Raw genomic sequence first — 8,397 nt, 5'->3', positions numbered from 1 at the left:
TAACAAAGGTGGCAACCAATAATTCTTAACTATCTTTTAGTTGCATTAGTCTAGGTTTTGAGGATATTTTAGCTCCACGCTCTTTTCCATAAAAGAAGTTTCCTCCCTCTTGCAATGATTCAGATCACATGAAAAAACCATATAAATGAACTTATTAAACCAAAGAGAAAATGGATAATAGAAGACAATTTTTTTTTGTTTTTATCTACTACAGCTATAAACCATCTTGCACACCTATAGAAAACTGATTTATTATTTATCCCCTTAACCAGAGATTGACCTTCATTCCTTTCTATCAGCAGCAAGAAGAGAACCAAGTTGAATAGGGGCTTGAGTTCCAACCACGTTGGAAGACCCATAGATGGAAAGATCAATTCCCTGAGCCTTTTTCTTCTCAATTTGTCCCTTGATCTAGAAATAAGTAATTCTCAAGCCATCCCACCAAAACTAGAAGTAAAAAAATGTGACTTTGTTATCCATCAATGCATAAGGGCCATTGAATTGCATGTAGTTTAACAATATGAAAATATAATACCTATAACCTTACCTTCAAATTCATGGTTGGCACCCAGCCTAGCTTTTCCTTAATTAATGTATATTCATAATTTTGAACACGTACACCCTTTGGACCAAGAATGTGATGTATCAGCAACTTTATATTCTCAAATCTTGACACCATTTCAACCATCTCATTCATGTTGACCATTACATCACTGCCAATATTCACTGGGTCTCTAAAGTCTAATTTAGTCAACTTGTAATATTGACATAAAGATTTGTAAGAAGCAACAACATGAATATGAATAAACAAGTTGAAATAATTAGGTCCAAAACTGAATTTGAAAATCCATTTCAAGATTGGGTACCTTAGTACATCCTCCACACATGCATCAATGAATGTAAAGGATTGTGTTTGCTTGTCGTCCCCCCAACATTTCAAACCTATTAGTAGATGTGATTGTCTTCATACAAAAGGAAACAAGAGACTTAGTTGGTAAACAATTCAAGTGAGTGTTAGGGCCTAAATCTGTCTCAGGCTGAGAAAGGCAGGATCTAGGGTAACATCAAACCATGCTTAACCTGGTAGCTAGCCCTACCAGGTCGGGAGAGGGCTCTCTCCTTGTCAATATCAGCAAAATATGATCAATGAGGCTTGAGATGACTAATGTAAAGACTGATTTTAGGCCAGGTATGTGTTCATAAGGGTTTCATTGAATTTGATGATGTTTTTTTGGCTCAAATGTGAAAGGCAGATTTTGGGTCTGGGGAATGGGCTCAGTTTTGCAAAGGTCTCTATGGGGCGAGGTAGGAAAATGATTGGGTACTTCAAATTGAGTGAGATGGAGAGCTTTTAGATTGGTGAGGTGTTGAAGAGGGCATGAAAGTCTCAAGGATCCTCTTCAAATATCTGAAAACATAAATAACTAAACAAAACCCTAGGTAGAGCACTGCAAATCCATGAATTCTACCTTTATCCTTGCTTCATTTTGTTAAGATGAACGGAGAGAGATAATGGCATACATAAAACACATGTAAAATTTCAATTATAGAAGGAAAAAAAATACCAAATCAAGTTGCCACAAGAATCCCATAAAGTGCTGCAAACCCTGGTCTATTCCTTTGCCAAACTACTCAAATGAGTGTACAATAATGCTCAAAGCATTCACAAAAGTCCAACCTTTTCCAATGACTGAAAAATTACAAGATATAGGCAACCAACAACTTATCCTAGCCTCTAGGGGTCGAGCTCATAAGTTTAGGAGCTGTTCCAAAAAATTCTAAACTGAGAACTAAAAAGTAGGCAGTGGAACAACTTGCCTCTAAAAACTAGGGAACTAATTCATTCAGTTGCAAATTACCTTTTCATGGATGAATCTACCTCTATGAGTGAAAATTTAACCTATTTACATCAAAATCCATCAAGTCACATCAAATTACATCATGGGTTTGACTATTAGAAAGAGAAAAGTCAAACTGTGAAGAAACTAGGCGAAAAAACAGAGTTGTTTGACCAAAATGACAAAATTTCATCCTGTGTGCCGCGCTGATTTCCCTATGCGTAGCGCCTTTTTGCAGCTGATTTTAGAGGCATTCCCGTGCACCAAAGTTTCTCCAAGTGGGCTTGTTGGAAAGGTCTATCTGTCTACTTTCCAGAACAAGTGGGATTTCTGAATTTTGCCTCCATTTGCCCCTCCAAAACGGAGTTCTCCCAACACTGCTTCCTGTGTGTTCAAAAAGGGGCAGAAAGGTCATTTTTGAGGTGTTTTTGACATTTTTGGAAGTTCAAAACCTATCAAAATTTCTTTTCCATGTGAGGGAATTCATATTTTTCCATGAAAAATCCAAAAATGTTGAGTTTTCCTCAAAATGGGGTCTCTAGCAAAAACGCGTGCCAAGTGGCGCGGCGCATCAGGTAAAAAAACCTGTTTTTTAGGCCAAAAATTCAAAATTTGCAAAAAGTTTCCCAAATTTCTTGAAATTTGGGCTGAGTTTCCTTCATTAAGTGCTGTGTTGGGCTAAGGAATCCTCAGCCAAGATCTGGAGTCTATCTTTCTCTTTTTGCTTCCTCGATGCTTTCTTCAACTTGGCCTTCAAAATCCTAATTCTTGCTTTGCACACCTTGTTTCTCGCCAAGTAGTGGTAGGCCATGTGCCTCAACATACTTTTCTCTCAGTTGGCCTTCTTTAGCATCTTTTCCAAGTGCATATTTTCCCTCTCAAGCCAAGATTCACGATTAGCATCAATTTCTTGTTCAAGTGGTGTCAACTTGACCTTCCTCCTCTTGGAAACTTGCCGGCTTTCTCTTATGTTTCGAAGCTCCATGATGGTTTGCTGATCTTCTAGCTATTTGTTTCTCTGCTCCAAATAGTTGATTATCCACTTGGCTCTTTCCAAGTTGAGAGACAAGTGATGAATGTCCTCTTGCTGCTCCTGAATGATCTCTTTAAGCTTTGAGCTTTGTGAGCCCAAATCAGTGTCCTCATCCTGAATGAGGATGAAATCTGCCTCTTGACCTCCTGAAGGTCCATCATCATGCAAGGACTACTTGCCCTTGTCTTGTACCTACTCTGCTGATGGAGGAAACGAGACCCCTTCCACCCTGGGTGGAGATAGTACTCGTTTTACTGCTGCAAACAACCTTCTAGTGCCCTTTTGGTATGTGACAAACACAGGCACACTAGTGGTTTGTGTCTCATGAATCTCCTGTTGATGTGAAGGCCCTCCTGCCTCATGAAAAATTGTTGGGGGTACTTGAGGACCTGTAAAGACCTCTTGTGCAATGAAATTCTCCCATGAGATGTCCAGTAAACCAAGCTGATGCAAGACCACAATTTTTATTAATGCAAAATGATATATGTTGTTATACTGCTACTGAGGAGGTTTCCTTTGCACTAAGGTGGTCATCTTCTCAAGGTTCCGGAAAATGAAATAAGGGAGGTTCATTATCCTTACCCTAGTAAAGTGCATCAACAATCTGATATGATAGGCGTATAGATGAGAAAATCTGCCCTTAAAGCTGAAATATCTAATTATGAGTTTCATCAAGGGAGCATAAGTGTCCTGCAGATACTTGAAAGGAAAAACTCTACTGATATGTCTCTGAAAACCAGCCTTGATGTAAGGCTCATAATGCTCTCTGTCTATCAGCTGCCTCTTATTCCACTGCTCACCTACATTTGGAATGCCGGTTGCTTGAGCAATAGTCTCAGGTGTCAAGGTGAATGTCACACCTGCCAAAGTGACTTGACCATTATGAAGATGGAGCACAAACAATCTAGCTAGCTCATGGTGGTACTTGACTCTCTCCACCATCTCACAAAATTGATAACAAGATTGGTGTTGAAAGCATGTAACAGCAAGAGGATAGGCCAAAAATTTGGCCAGTGAAGTAGGCTCCTCCCAGTTATGTTTTCCACCCTTGTGAGGCCTCCTTGGTGCATGCATTTCTCTAGAAGAATCACTGACTATCTCCTCATCTCTGTCATAGGAAGAATCTGACTCCATGTTTGCCAATGTTTGAGTTTTCTTAGATGAGTATGAAGAGATTTTATGGTGTCTTTAGATTTTTGCTGCTAGAGACATGAATGTATGAGGGACTATGGAGGGAATGTGTATGAGGGGTTTGGGAATGTTACTGACAGGTTTTTGGGGAATAGAAGGGTTTAGGGAATAATATTTAGGCTTTGGGACAACAATTAGGGTTTGGGGATATTTTGACTAGGGTTTGGGATAGTGGGACTAGGGATTTAGGATTAGTAGTTTTAGGGATATGGGGATTAGGGAGTGGGTAAATGAGAATGAAAAGGGAGGGAGAAAATGAAGTGAGGGAGTGAGGGAATGAGGGGATGAAAATGATAGGAGTAGGTTTAGCAGCAAAATAGGCAAAGTGTAAACCCTATGCAATTGTTTTTAACAAGAAATGCAAGGAGGTAGGGTTTCAATTTTTTACCATTAAATCACCATAAACACCAAGATAAATTCATCTATTGGTGATGAGGGCGTATTAACTTACTTGGATAATTGAGGATTTGGCAATTTTGTAAGCTTGGAAGAGACTGTGAGTGAAATCGGCCTTGCAGTCCTGTGCGTCGCGCCACCTCACAGGTGCGCCACGCTACCTCAATGAATCATGCTAGTTATAAAATTACATTGCTAAATGCTTCCCAATGTGCCGCGCCGGATGAGTGCGTCGCGCCCATGCCCCAGTGCGCCGCACCTGGGTTTTCCCTTGTTTTGGCACAAAAATCACTCTCTTGGCTTTTGGAAGACCAACACACTTGCTCTCTTTCTCTTGAGGACACAAATGAACCTTATTGATATGAATACATTTTATATGCATATGGTTTTGATTTTTCACTTACAAAAACCCATTCTTCTAATGTCTGATTTTGACTTGCTTTTAAAACTCTGTTTTTGGGCAGTTTGCTTTATTTTTGCCTTTAATGGACTGAATGCTTTGACTTTTTGTTTCTTTTGTAGGTGGTGAAGTTGCAGAGGATTGGCAAGGTGACCAGGGCTGCCTCTGAAGTTATTACATATGGAAAAAATGAAATTACATCAAATTTGTACATGAAAACATAAAAACTTTGTTTTTCCTCAAAACAGGGTTTTAGGGGAAAATCAATCACTGAGCATGTGATTATTGAAATTATTGCTGCTGAGACTTTATTTGACCTTCTCATGTGCCTGCTGACCATTATTGAGTGTTTTCAAGACCTTATTGATGAAACCCTAGACCTAATGAGACCTAAAACCCTAAAAATGACTTTTGCATATTTAAAGACAAAAAATGACTACAGATGATCTAGATGTATGAAAATGGGCCAGAAGGTAAAGAAGATGAGGGAAAAATTTATAAAATGCCACTACCATCAGATGATCCATGATCCTAATGGAATGCAGATGATAAGATGAGAAACCTGAAATGAAATGCAACAAGATAATTTGATCACTGATGGAGGGATGAAGATATTGACACTAACAGTGAGAATGAGCTATAACAACTTAATCCCGCATAAGACAACTCTTCTAGCTGGGGAACCAATCTGGATCTAACAATTGTAGGACAATAATAAAAGGTTAATAACTAACAAATTAGTTACTATGATAAACCAGGTCCTATGGAATTACATCACTTCTCCAACCTACAGAGGCCACCGATATATCTAGAGTGTACCACTGACAAATCAGAGTGTCCTACTTCAGAGGTGTGCTCTTACAATAACTTTCTAAATATTCAGTTAATTCTAATAGTTTAAAGTAACCTTGAAATCAGTTTGGACTACCATATAGCATCACAGATAAATTCTTCTCATCAAACATCCATCCTCTTCCTAAACACATTTCAGTGATCAGATCTCGCATCCAACCAAAATGTTATGTGAGAATCTGAGATAGCACCGAATAGCATTACTAGAGTTTGAAAGTGACATATGGCTACATACCTTAGCTAGCCAAGCATCAAACTCCTTCAAGCTCACATTGGTCTCCAATTGTTTGAATTCGGGATAAATGCATGCACTAGAAGCATAGAAAAACTTGCAGAGCCACAAATAACTTATGAAGAGATATGCTATGTCGAGTGATCAAACAGGCTGTGATCATGAGAGTAAAATGGTTATGTTTTTTTGCAAATAATTTTATGTTTTGTGGGACTCACGCTGTGATCGTGAGGGTAAAATGGGTTTTTTTTAATGTAAATAATTTTATGTTCTATGGGACTCAAATATTATATGCACGGTTTATAACAAGGGAATTTCAATTTTTAATAATAAAAAGTTAGAGATAGTACTTGTATAAACTAACATAAATCCATTTTAATTTCAAAACTATCAAGCATTAAGAGGGATAAATCCCTTGAAGTGCAAACATTTTCCCAAAGTTTTGTACTCTAGAATAGATTTTCACCTCTAAAAAGTTATCCCTCTTGATACTTGGTTGGGCACTCAATAGAACAGGGTCAAAATGGATCTAGTTTGGCAAAGAAAAATGGAAAACAATGCAATCCAAAGTGCAGAAACAAAACAAGGTCTCACCTTTTAACACCATTGATTCACGCAGCTTCAAGCATGTTGAAGATGATCATGGTGTTGTTGTACATAATAATAGAGTGATTAGACTGAATGAATCCCATACCACCCATGTCTTCAGCCAAGTTGAAAACATGGCCAACTCCTTTGGTAACAACCAAGAAATTGTCCATAACTCTTAGATCCACAAGATGGAATTCATTACAGAACATATCCTCAGTCATGTGCTCATTCTTCTTCCAATCAGAGGCAATAATGTAGTGCCCTTCAGATTTCAATCTCGGGGCAATACGAAAGGAAATGAACCCACCAACTCTAGTGATCGAAATTCTCAATTTTTCGCTTGGCCAGTATATACCTCTGTCTAGATTCTCATACTTGTATTCCCCATAGGTCACTCCACCAGCCCCAATGCTTCCCATTGTACTAAGTGAAAGGAGGATATATAACAAGTCTGCAATAACACAACCAGAGTAAGATATCATTCCATGTTTAAAATCCTCGAAAATAAATGGCAACCAAGAAAAAAACCATATTAGCAATGACCATGAAAGCACTTAGATTCATAACCCACAATGAAAAAGTAGATGAGACATACTGAAATTAAATGGAATTCTTGGCCTAAAATGGAGAAAAAGAACTCCATACCATGACCCAAGAAGAAGCTATGGTTCAAACCCTAATAGATTTTGGAGAAATCCATGTTTGGTAAAAGCAAAATTGTAAATAATCAAACCCATCATCCAATGGGCATGAACTGATAGAAGTCAAATAAACTTGTTCCAAAAATGAAGGAAAAAATGATCAAATCCTGGTAGAATTCATAAAATCCAGAGAAAAAAAAAACAAGTTCATGGTTCCATGGAGAGCAACACCCTAAACCTCATAGGCATAACAACTCTTGTTGCCTAACATATTCATGACCTTGGGGGAATGAGAAGCTTTCCCCTTGGACTCCATTTGTACATCATATGCTTGAATCCTTAGGGAATATTGGAGGTATAAAATATTTTATTGTGAGGTTGATAGTAATGTTTTCATCTATAGATTTCTATTGTAGGAAACCCTTGTATTCTTGATGTGAAGGCCTTGTTTCATTTGGATAATGTAATGTGACGATTTAGTGCCTCAATTTCCTAGTTTGAGTTTTGTGGGAAAATTTGGAAGTTGAACATGGGGTAGTCAGTGCTTCTTAGATACATGGGTTAGCTTTTTGAACTGTTTCTGTAATTTCATATAATTCACATAAAATTATTGGAGGGTTTACATGATAGACTAGATTTAGCCAAAATTCACCACTTTCTAGTAAGTGTTTTTACTGCTGCAACTTGTAATTAAAGAAGATGCATCTAAAGATGTTTGTTTTTTTGTAAACCATCAATGGTAGCTTCAAACTCTAGTTCCTCAGGTTTTCCATTTCATCTTCCAAAACTTGAAAGGATTGGGAGAATAATTTCAATGCAAATAATTTAAAACAACAAAGAAATAAACCACCACATTATGATCAATATAAAGAAAACTAGAGGACCAGAAAACTCCAAGGACTTACAATTTCCAAGAAATATGTGAAATCATGAAAGTAATTTTTTGTGAGTTCAACAGTGCATATTCAAAGAATATGCCCTGTTTGCAAGGGTGAAAAACTAGATTAACTATATGTGCTTGATGCACACTCTAATGTAAAGAGGTTTCAAAATTAAAATACATTTTTATATATACAATCATTTTATAGCAGTATGTCAGCATCCATAAACTATAAACTTTATTATGTTTTGAAACTTTCCATTTAATACTACATCAATCTCACACTTGATTTGATTTCCTTACTTCCTTTAAGGGGATAATGATTAAAAAATCACATCATTAT

At 37.4% G+C, this 8,397-nt stretch overlaps 1 pseudogene; it reads right to left on the bottom strand.

Annotated features, from left to right (window-relative positions):
- Positions 1-282: 282 nt before the first annotated feature.
- On the bottom strand, positions 283-6,952 carry LOC149207915 (GDP-mannose 3,5-epimerase 1-like; annotated as a pseudogene).
- Between the last annotated feature and the right edge of the window lie 1,445 nt (positions 6,953-8,397).

This window comes from Pinus tabuliformis, chromosome 1_2 (genome assembly GCF_031772625.1).
Source record: "Pinus tabuliformis cultivar Carrire ecotype Pingquan chromosome 1_2, CPIR1, whole genome shotgun sequence".
NCBI lineage: Eukaryota > Viridiplantae > Streptophyta > Pinopsida > Pinales > Pinaceae > Pinus > Pinus tabuliformis.
The sequence above is the reverse complement of the archived record's forward strand: the minus strand, read 5'-3'. Positions and strand labels throughout refer to the sequence as shown.